This window comes from Sus scrofa, chromosome 10 (assembly GCF_054392235.1).
Source record: "Sus scrofa isolate SSC_HxYL_T2T_F1_AM1 chromosome 10, Sscrofa_HxYL_maternal_Yorkshire_Landrace_v2.0, whole genome shotgun sequence".
Taxonomy (NCBI): domain Eukaryota; kingdom Metazoa; phylum Chordata; class Mammalia; order Artiodactyla; family Suidae; genus Sus; species Sus scrofa.
This window is the reverse complement of record NC_139392.1, coordinates 28,678,877-28,689,929: the sequence shown is the minus strand read 5'-3', so window position 1 is coordinate 28,689,929 and position 11,053 is coordinate 28,678,877. Positions and strand designations below refer to the sequence as shown.

Genomic DNA, 11,053 nt, shown 5'->3' with positions numbered 1-11,053 from the left:
CTAAAAGGATGACTTAATAGATACTGACAAGCTGTGGGAAATTAGCCTGATTGAAAGCTATGGTGTGTGTATGCACACATGTACTCCAGCCACTGAACAACGCATTGGATAGAGGGAGGTAGGTGTTTGTTAAAATGATTTTATGGAATTATCAAAGATAGTCAGACTTCCAATAGAGATTTTACTAAGTAAATATATAATATACGCAGTTTGAAAGTATAATATATTACATAATTTTATTCCTTAATTAACCTACTGCACATTTATGCAAACAACAGTCTTTTCCTTCACCTGTACAGCCTGATACTTCATACTCAGTGTAGTACTTTATTATTTGGTAATTTTTTGTTCTTAATATTGTTATGATCTCTAACATTGTAATGGTTTCTTGCCTTTACAGTGCTTATAAAGTTTATTTTTAAAAGACTTTGGGAATTAGAATTTAGAAATTCAGAATTCTAAACTTTGTGATATTAAGGAGCCATGTCAGTTTCTTTGTGTTATTTGATAGCTACATAGCACTTCTTATTTAAGATGGAGAGATACTGTTTTGTATCACACCTACAGTTTTTTTTCCAGATCTCTCCCTTGTTAAGGTTTGCTAATTTAATTTTATTGGGTAATTAGACTAAAACCAAACTACATTTTTTTCACTTGAGTATTGTGTTCTTCTAATAAACTGTGGAATAACTGGTGTGGGAGGGGATTGTCTAACTTCATAAGGTATGTTGCATACGTAAGTGAATCAATATAAGATTATCTGAAATTTGAATATCATTTCACAGATCTCCATCAGAATTCATTATATATAAAATCACATGGAAAATCCCACTGGAGCTCAGTGGAAATGAATCTGATGAGTATTCTTAAGGATTCAGGTTCAATCCCTAGCCTTGCTCAGTGGATTAAGGATCCAGCATTGCTGTAAACTGTGCTTTAGGTTGTAGAAACGGCTAGGATTGAGTGTGGCTGTGGTGTAGGCCAAGGACTAGAGCTCCAGTTGGACCCGTAGCCTGGGAACCTCCATATGCTGTGAGTAGAGCCCTAAAAGACTAAATAAATGAATAAATAAATAAAAGCACATGATATATGAATAAGATCGTTACATAGGAGGAAAATCATGGAAAAGATAGGCATGGGAAGAATTAACTAACATCACTACTGTCTCTCTACAGATTTACTGAAACTATGTGCCCACTTTTATAAAGTGTCTAATTACATAAATAAGGACTAACTTTTTAAAACTGGACCAGATTTTTGTTATAAGATTTTTGTTATAAGATGACTCTGCTAGTGGAATTTATGTTTTACACTGGATAAAATACATTTCTTAAAGACTTCTTCCTTTAAAATTATAAAGATGCATTGACACAAATTTGTTTCCAGTCAAAATATATTAGCACTTGGGAAATCCTTTCCTGAGCTGTAAATTATCCAGAAACAGCTGTCAGGTAGCATCAGGTTGAAGGTTCAAGCAGGGAGTAGGCACTTGGCTTGGTGATAACGGTAATGAGGGGGGTGCAGGTGGGGGGGCAGATAGGGGCGAGGGAGACAGGGACCCTGTTGTGTAGAGCGCCTGTGTGGGGGTTGGATGCCTGCCCAGGCCTGGGAGGGGGATGCCTGCGTGCCTGGGAAGGGAGACCAGATCCAATGCTGAGGGACACCGCAGCGAGCTTGAAGGACTGAGGTGAGGATGTGAGCAGGGCTCCAGCGAACAGGTTCAAGGTAGGATTTTTTTTCTTTTTGAGAAGGGAAGACAGTGCCTAGGATGCTTGGGAAAAATGGATGGAAGGTCCCAGGAAGTGTTTGGGGGAAAGGTGCGTGTTTGGGGAGGGACGAGGGGGGCGGGGAGCGGCTTCAGGGCAACGCAGGCGTGGAGGTTGGGTGCGTGGAGGGGAAGGGAGCTCAGAGGGAATGGGGAGGGCCACCGCGAGCGTGGGGGAGGGAGGTGAGGATGGCAGCGGCGCCCCAGCTGAGAGGTTGAAGTTAGGGTTCGTTTTGAGAGGCAGGAAGAGGGTGGATGGGATCCCTTGGAAAAGTGGAGGCGAGGTCCTAGGAAGGGTTGGGCCTGTGCGAGTGCGGGGAGCGTGGAGGCGGGCGGGCACCCCTTGCCCCCAGAGCGTGCGTGGGGGTTGCGTGGGTGCAGGGGAAGGGAGGCCGGAGGGAATGGAGAGGGACACGGAGAGCCTGGGACCCTGTGGTGAGGTTGTGAGGGGCATTCTAGGGGCTAGGTTCAAGGTAGGTTTTGGTGGCTGCTGCTGTGGTGGTGGTGGTGGTGGTGGGTGGTGGTGGTTTTTGTTGCTGGTTTTTGGGTTTTGGTTGGTTGTTGTGAAGGGGGAAGAGGGCGGAGGATGAGGACCCCTTAGCGAATGGGAGCGGAAGGATGTCAGGAAAGGAGCCCAGAGGGGTTCATGTGGGAATGGGCCAGGGCAGCTGGGAGGGGTTTGTGGGTAGTGCCTGAACAGAGGGGAAGGGAGAGCTGAAGGGAGTGCTGAGGGCCAGGGCGAGCAGGGGGGGACTGAGGTAAGGCTGTCAGTGGAGTTCCAGCAGACAGGTTCAAGTGAGGTGTTTTTTGTTCTGGTTTTTGGCTTGCTGTGTGTGTTTGTTCGTTTGATTGTTTGTTTGAGAAGGGGGTAGAGGGGTGGGTAGGTTGGATGCCTTTGAAGTGATGGGGAAAGTTCCCAGGAAGGGGGGGGTGTAGGTGGGTGGGGGCAGGGAGGGGCGAGGGGGGCGGGGACGCGGTTGTGCAGAGCGCCTGCGTGGGGGTTGCGAGCGTGCCTTGGCGTGCGAGGGGGCTGCGTTCGTGCCGTGGCGTGCGTGGGGGTTGCATGCGTGCCGGGGAAGGGAGCCCCCGGAGCGACTGCTGAGGGACACCGTGGCGAGCGAGCATGGGTGAAGGAGCTGAGGGTTTGAGCAGGGCTGCAGCGGGCAGGTCCAAGGTAGGTTTGTGTTTATCTTTGTGAGAAGGGAAGAGGGTGCCTAGGATGCTTGGGAAAAGGGGGATGGAAGGTCCCAGGAAGTGTTTGGGGGAAAGGTGCTTGGTTGGGGAGGGACCGGCTTCAGTGCAGGGCAGGTATGAGGGTTGAGTGCAGGAGGGTTAGCTGCGTGGAGGGGAAGGGAGCTCAGAGGGAATGGGGAGGGCCACCGCGAGCGTGGGGGAGGGAGGTGAGGATGGCAGCGGAGCCCCAGCTGAGAGGTTGAAGTGAGGGTTAGTTTTGAGAGGCAGGAAGAGGGTGGATGGGATCCCTTGGAAAAGTGGAGGCGAGGTCCTAGGAAGGGTTGGGCCTGTGCGAGTGCGGGGAGCGTGGAGGCGGGCGGGCACCCCTTGCCCCCCCGAGCGTGCGTGGGGGTTGCGTGGGTGCAGGGGAAGGGAGGCCGGAGGGAATGGAGAGGGACACGGAGAGCCTGGGGCCCTGCGGTGCGGTTGTAAGGGGCATTCTAGGGGATAGGTTCAAGGTAGGATTTTGTGGCTGCTGCGGTGGTGGTGGTGGTGGTGGTGGGTGTTGGTGGTTTTTGTTGTTGGTTTTTGGCTTTTGTTTGGTTGTTGTGAAGGGGGAAGAGGGCGGAGGAAGAGGACCCCTTAGCGAATGGGAGCGGAAGGATGTCAGGAAAGGAGCCCAGAGGGGTTCATGTGGGAATGGGCCAGGGCAGCTGGGAGGGGTTTGTGGGTAGTGCCTGAACAGAGGGGAAGGGAGAGCTGAAGGGAGTGCTGAGGGCCAGGGCGAGCAGGGGGGGACTGAGGTAAGGCTGTCAGTGGAGTTCCAGCAGACAGGTTCAAGTGAGGAGGTTTTGGTTTTGGTTTTTGGCTTGGTGTGTGTGTGTGTGTGTGTGTGTGAGTTCGATTGTTTGTTTGAGAAGGGGGTAGAGGGGTGTTTAGGTTGGATGCCTTTGAAGTGATGGGGAAAGTTCCCAGGAGGGGGGGGTGTAGGTGGGTGGGGGCAGGGAGGGGCGAGGGGGGCGGGGACCCGGTTGTGCAGAGCGCCTGCGTGCGGGTTGCGAGCGTGCCTTGGCGTGCGAGGGGGTTGCGTGCGTGCCGTGGCGTGCGTGGGGGTTGCATGCGTGCCGGGGAAGGGAGCCCCCGGAGCGACTGCTGAGGGACACCACGGCGAGTGAGCATGGGTGAAGGAGCTGAGGGTTTGAGCAGGGCTGCAGCGGGCAGGTCCAAGGTAGGTTTGTGTTTATCTTTTTGACAAGGGAAGAGGGTGCCTAGGATGCTTGTGAAAAGGGGGATGGAAGGTCCCAGGAAGTGTTTGGGGGAATGGTGCGTGTTTGGGGAGGGACCGGCTTCAGTGCAGGGCAGGTATGGGGGTTGAGTGCAGGAGGGTTAGCTGCGTGGAGGGGAAGGGAGCTCAGAGGGAATGGGGAGGGCCACCGCGAGCGTGGGGGAGGGAGGTGAGGATGGCAGCGGAGCCCCAGCTGAGAGGTTGAAGTTAGGGTTAGTTTTGAGAGGCAGGAAGAGGGTGGATGGGATCCCTTGGAAAAGTGGAGGCGAGGTCCTAGGAAGGGTTGGGCCTGTGCGAGTGCAGGGAGCGTGGAGGCGGGCGGGCACCCCTTGCCCCCCCCGAGCGTGCGTGGGGGTTGCGTGGGTGCAGGGGAAGGGAGGCCGGAGGGAATGGAGAGGGACACGGAGAGCCTGGGACCCTGCGGGGAGGTTGTGAGGGGCATTCTAGGGGATAGGTTCAAGGTAGGTTTTGGTGGCTGCTGCGGTGGTGGTGGTTTTTGTTGTTGGTTTTTGGCTTTTGTTTGGTTGTTGTGAAGGGGGAAGAGGGCGGAGGATGAGGACCCCTTAGCGAATGGGAGCGGAAGGATGTCAGGAAAGGAGCCCAGAGGGGTTCGTGTGGGAATGGGCCAGGGCAGCTGGGAGGGGCTTGTGGGTAGTGCCTGAACAGAGGGGAAGGGAGAGCTGAAGGGAGTGCTGAGGGCCAGGGCGAGCAGGGGGGGACTGAGGTAAGGCTGTCAGCGGAGTTCCAGCAGACAGGTTCAAGTGAGGATGTTTTGGTTTTGGTTTTTGGCTTGGTGTGTGTGTGTGAGTTTGATTGTTTGTTTGAGAAGGGGGTAGAGGGGTGGGTAGGTTGGATGCCTTTGAGCTGATGGGGAAAGTTTCCAGGAAGCGGGGGGGTGTGGGTGGGGGCAGGGCGGGGCGAGGGGGGCGGGGACGCGGTTGTGCAGAGCGCGTGCGTGGGGGTTGCGTGCGTGCCGTGGCGTGCGTGGGGGTTGCGTGCGTGCCGGGGAAGGGAGTCCCCGGAGCGACTGCTGAGGGCCACCGCGGCGAGCGAGCGTGGGTGAAGGAGCTGAGGGTGTGAGCAGGGCTGCGGCGGGCAGGTCCAAGGTAGGTTTGTGTTTATCTTTGTGAGAAGGGAAGAGGGTGCCTAGGACGCTTGGGAAAAGGGGGATGGAAGGTCCCAGGAAGTGTTTGGGGGAAAGGTGCGTGGTTGGGGAGGGACCGGCTTCAGTGCAGGGCAGGTATGGGGGTTGAGTGCAGGAGGGTCAGCTGCGTGGAGGGGAAGGGAGCTCAGAGGGAATGGGGAGGGCCACCGCGAGCGTAGGGGAGGGAGGTGAGGATGGCAGCGGAGCCCCAACTGAGAGGTTGAAGTTAGGGTTAGTTTTGAGAGGCAGGAAGAGGGTGGATGGGATCCCTTGGAAAAGTGGAGGCGAGGTCCTAGGAAGGGTTGGGCCTGTGCGAGTGCGGGGAGCGTGGAGGCGGGCAGGCACCCCTTGCCCCCCGAGCGTGCGTGGGGGTTGCGTGGGTGCAGGGGAAGGGAGGCCGGAGGGAATGGAGAGGGACACGGAGAGCCTGGGGCCCTGCGGGGAGGTTGTGAGGGGCATTCTAGGGGATAGGTTCAAGGTAGGTTTTGGTGGCTGCTGCGGTGGTGGTGGTTTTTGTTGTTGGTTTTTGGTTTTTGGTTGGTTGTTGTGAAGGGGGAAGAGGGTGGAGGATGAGGACCCCTTAGCAAATGGGAGCGGAAGGATGTCAGGAAAGGAGCCCAGAGGGGTTCCTGTGGGAATGGGCCAAGGCAGCTGGGAGGGGCTTGTGGGTAGTGCCTGAACAGAGGGGAAGGGAGAGCTGAAGGGAGTGCTGAGGGCCAGGGAGAGCAGGGGGGGACTGAGGTAAGGCTGTCAGCGGAGTTCCAGCAGACAGGTTCAAGTGAGGTGTTTTTTGTTGTGGTTTTTGGCTTGCTGTGTGTGTTTGTTCCTTTGATTGTTTGTTTGAGAAGGGGGTAGAGGGGTGGGTAGGTTGGATGCCTTTGAGATGATGGGGAAAGTTTCCAGGAAGGAGGGGGGTGGGTGGGGGCAGAGAGGGGCGAGGGGGGCGGGGACGCGGTTGTGCAGAGCGCCTGCGTGGGGGTTGCGTGGGTGCCGTGGCGTGCGTGGGGGTTGCGTGCGTGCCGGGGAAGGGAGGCCCCGGAGCGACTGCTGAGGGACACCGCGGCGAGCGAGCATGGGTGAAGGAGCTGAGGGTGTGAGCAGGGCTGCAGCGGGCAGGTCCAAGGTAGGTTTGTGTTTATCTTTTTGAGAAGGGAAGAGGGTGCCTAGGATGCTTGGGAAAAGGGGAGGGAAGGTCCCAGGAAGTGTTTGGGGGAAAGGTGCGTGTTTGGGGAGGGACTGGCTTCAGTGCAGGGCAGGTATGGGGGTTGAGTGCAGGAGGGTTAGCTGCGTGGAGGGGAAGGGAGCTCAGAGGGAATGGGGAGGGCCACCGCGAGCGGGGGGGAGGGAGGTGAGGATGGCAGCGGAGCCCCAGCTGAGAGGTTGAAGTTAGGGTTAGTTTTGAGAGGCAGGAAGAGGGTGGATGGGATCCCTTGGAAAAGTGGAGGCGAGGTCCTAGGAAGGGTTGGGCCTGTGCGAGTGCGGGGAGCGTGGAGGCGGGCAGGCACCCCTTGCCCCCCGAGCGTGCGTGGGGGTTGCGTGGGTGCAGGGGAAGGGAGGCCGGAGGGAATGGAGAGGGACACGGAGAGCCTGGGGCCCTGCGGGGAGGTTGTGAGGGGCATTCTAGGGGATAGGTTCAAGGTAGGTTTTGGTGGCTGCTGCGGTGGTGGTTTTTGTTGTTGGTTTTTGGTTTTTGGTTGGTTGTTGTGAAGGGGGAAGAGGGTGGAGGATGAGGACCCCTTAGCAAATGGGAGCAGAAGGATGTCAGGAAAGGAGCCCAGAGGGGTTCCTGTGGGAATGGGCCAGGGCAGTTGGGAGGGGCTTGTGGGTAGTGCCTGAACAGAGGGGAAGGGAGAGCTGAAGGGAGTGCTGAGGGCCAGGGGAGCAGGGGGGGACTGAGGTAAGGCTGTCAGTGGAGTTCCAGCAGACAGGTTCAAGTGAGGTGTTTTTTGTTGTGGTTTTTGGCTTGCTGTGTGTGTGTGAGTTTGATTGTTTGTTTGAGAAGGGGGTAGAGGGGTGGGTAGGTTGGATGCCTTTGAAGTGATGGGGAAAGTTCCCAGGAAGGGGGGGGGGTGTGGGTGGGGGCAGGGAGGGGCGAGGGGGGCGGGGACGCGGTTGTGCAGAGCGCGTGAGTGGGGGTTGCGTGCGTGCCGTGGCGTGCGTGGGGGTTGCGTGCGTGCCGGGGAAGGGAGTCCCCGGAGCCACTGCTGAGGGCCAACGCGGCGAGGGAGCGTGGGTGAAGGAGCTGAGGGTGTGAGCAGGGCTGCGGCGGGCAGGTCCAAGGTAGGTTTGTGTTTATCTTTGTGAGAAGGGAAGAGGGTGCCTAGGACGCTTGGGAAAAGGGGGATGGAAGGTCCCAGGAAGTATTTGGGGGAAAGGTGCGTGGTTGGGGAGGGACCGGCTTCAGTGCAGGGCAGGTATGGGGGTTGAGTGCAGGAGGGTTAGCTGCGTGGAGGGGAAGGGAGCTCAGAGGGAATGGGGAGGGCCACCGCGAGCGTAGGGGAGGGAGGTGAGGATGGCAGCAGAGCCCCAACTGAGAGGTTGAAGTTAGGGTTAGTTTTGAGAGGCAGGAAGAGGGTGGATGGGATCCCTTGGAAAAGTGGAGGCGAGGTCCTAGGAAGGGTTGGGCCTGTGCGAGTGCGGGGAGCGTGGAGGCGGGCAGGCACCCCTTGCCCCCCGAGCGTGCGTGGGGGTTGCGTGGGTGCAGGGGAAGGGAGGCCGGAGGGAATGGAGAGGGACACGGAGAGCCTGGGGCCCTGCGGGGAGGTTGTGAGGGGCATTCTAGGGGATAGGTTCAAGGTAGGTTTTGGTGGCTGCTGCGGTGGTGGTGGTGGTGGGTGGCGGTGGTGGTTTTTGTTGTGGGTTTTTGGTTTTTGGTTGGTTGTTGTGAAGGGGGAAGAGGGTGGAGGATGAGGACCCCTTAGCAAATGGGAGCAGAAGGATGTCAGGAAAGGAGCCCAGAGGGGTTCCTGTGGGAATGGGCCAGGGCAGTTGGGAGGGGCTTGTGGGTAGTGCCTGAACAGAGGGGAAGGGAGAGCTGAAGGGAGTGCTGAGGGCCAGGGGAGCAGGGGGGGACTGAGGTAAGGCTGTCAGTGGAGTTCCAGCAGACAGGTTCAAGTGAGGTGTTTTTTGTTGTGGTTTTTGGCTTGCTGTGTGTGTTTGTTCGTTTGATTGTTTGTTTGAGAAGGGGGTAGAGGGGTGGGTAGGTTGGATGCCTTTGAAGTGATGGGGAAAGTTCCCAGGAAGGGGGGGGGGTGTGGGTGGGGGCAGGGAGGGGCGAGGGGGGCGGGGACGCGGTTGTGCAGAGCGCCTGCGTGGGGGTTGCGTGCGTGCCGTGGCGTGCGTGGGGGTTGCGTGCGTGCCGGGGAAGGGAGTCCCCAGAGCGACTCCTGAGGGCCACCGCGGCGAGCGAGCGTGGGTGAAGGAGCTGAGGGTGTGAGCAGGGCTGCAGCGGGCAGGTCCAAGGTAGGTTTGTGTTTATCTTTGTGAGAAGGGAAGAGGGTGCCTAGGACGCTTGGGAAAAGGGGGATGGAAGGTCCCAGGAAGTGTTTGGGGGAAAGGTGCGTGTTTGGGGCGGGACGAGGGGGGCGGGGAGCGTCTTGGGGGCCTCGCAGGCGTGGGGGTTGGGTGCGTGCAGGGGAAGGGAGCGCGCAGGGACTGTGGAGGGCCACCGCGAGCGTGGGGGCAGGAGGTGAGGATGGCAGCGGAGCCCCAGCTGAGAGGTTGAAGTTAGGGTTCCTTTTGAGAGGCAGGAAGAGGGTGGATGGGATCCCTTGGAAAAGTGGAGGCGAGGTCTAGGAGAGGTCCTAGGAAGGGTTGGGCCTGTGCGGGTGCGGGGAGGGTGGAGGCGGGCGGGCACCCCTTGCCCCCCGAGCGTGCGTGGGGGTTGCGTGGGTGCAGGGGAAGGGAGGCCGGAGGGAATGGAGAGGGACACGGAGAGCCTGGGGCCCTGCGGTGCGGTTGTGAGGGGCATTCTAGGGGATAGGTTCAAGGTAGGTTTTTGTGGCTGCTGCGGTGGTGGTGGTGGTGGGTGGCGGTGGTGGTTTTTGTTGTGGGTTTTTGGTTTTTGGTTGGTTGTTGTGAAGGGGGAAGAGGGTGGAGGATGAGGACCCCTTAGCAAATGGGAGTGGAAGGATGTCAGGAAAGGAGCCCAGAGGGGTTCGTGTGGGAATGGGCCAGGGCAGCTGGGAGGGGCTTGTGGGTAGTGCCTGAACAGAGGGGAAGGGAGAGCTGAAGGGAGTGCTGAGGGCCAGGGCGAGCAGGGGGGGACTGAGGTAAGGCTGTCAGCGGAGTTCCAGCAGACAGGTTCAAGTGAGGATGTTTTGGTTTTGGTTTTTGGCTTGGTGTGTGTGTGTGAGTTTGATTGTTTGTTTGAGAAGGGGGTAGAGGGGTGGGTAGGTTGGATGCCTTTGAAGTGATGGGGAAAGTTCCCAGGAAGGGGGGGGGGTGTGGGTGGGGCAGGGAGGGGCGAGGGGGGCGGGGACGCGGTTGTGCAGAGCGCGTGAGTGGGGGTTGCGTGCGTGCCGGGGAAGGGAGTCCCCGGAGCGACTGCTGAGGGCCACCGCGGCGAGCGAGCGTGGGTGAAGGAGCTGAGGGTGTGAGCAGGGCTGCGGCGGGCAGGTCCAAGGTAGGTTTGTGTTTATCTTTGTGAGAAGGGAAGAGGGTGCCTAGGACGCTTGGGAAAAGGGGGATGGAAGGTCCCAGGAAGTGTTTGGGGGAAAGGTGCGTGTTTGGGGCGGGACGAGGGGAGCGGGGAGCGTCTTGGGGGCCGTGCAGGCGTGGGGGTTGGGTGCGTGCAGGGGAAGGGAGCGCGCAGGGACTGTGGAGGGCCACCGCGAGCGTGGGGGCGGGAGGTGAGGATGGCAGCGGAGCCCCAGCTGAGAGGTTGAAGTTAGGGTTCCTTTTGAGAGGCAGGAAGAGGGTGGATGGGATCCCTTGGAAAAGTGGAGGCGAGGTCTAGGAGAGGTCCTAGGAAGGGTTGGGCCTGTGCGGGTGCGGGGAGCGTGGAGGCGGGCGGGCACCCCTTGCCCGCAGAGCGTGCGTGGGGGTTGCGTGGGTGCAGGGGAAGGGAGGCCGGAGGGAATGGAGAGGGACACGGAGAGCCTGGGGCCCTGCGGTGCGGTTGTGAGGGGCATTCTAGGGGATAGGTTCAAGGTAGGTTTTTGTGGCTGCTGCGGTGGTGGTGGTGGTGGGTGGCGGTGGTGGTTTTTGTTGTGGGTTTTTGGCTTTTGTTTGGTTGTTGTGAAGGGGGAAGAGGGCGGAGGATGAGGACCCCTTAGCGAATGGGAGCGGAAGGATGTCAGGAAAGGAGCCCAGAGGGGTTCGTGTGGGAATGGGCCAGGGCAGCTGGGAGGGGCTTGTGGGTAGTGCCTGAACAGAGGGGAAGGGAGAGCTGAAGGGAGTGCTGAGGGCCAGGGCGAGCAGGGGGGGACTGAGGTAAGGCTGTCAGCGGAGTTCCAGCAGACAGGTTCAAGTGAGGATGTTTTGGTTTTGGTTTTTGGCTTGGTGTGTGTGTGTGAGTTTGATTGTTTGTTTGAGAAGGGGGTAGAGGGGTGGGTAGGTTGGATGCCTTTGAGCTGATGGGGAAAGTTCCCAGGAAGGGGGGGGGGGTGTGGGTGGGGGCAGGGAGGGGCGAGGTGGGCGGGGACGCGGTTGTGCAGAGCGCGTGCGTGGGGGTTGCGTGCGTGCC

General features: G+C 58.4%; 1 protein-coding gene across 2 annotated transcripts in view; it reads left to right on the top strand.

Annotated features, from left to right (window-relative positions):
- The first annotated feature begins 6,353 nt into the window (after nucleotides 1–6,353).
- LOC146398891 (uncharacterized) overlaps nucleotides 6,354–11,053 on the top strand; it is a 112,145-nt gene continuing 107,445 nt past the window's right edge. For both annotated transcript variants that reach the window (XM_084979520.1, XM_084979503.1), the window contains exon 1: nucleotides 6,354–6,490. The gene's annotated coding sequence lies outside the window, so the exon portion shown is untranslated. The remainder of the gene's footprint in view (nucleotides 6,491–11,053) is intronic.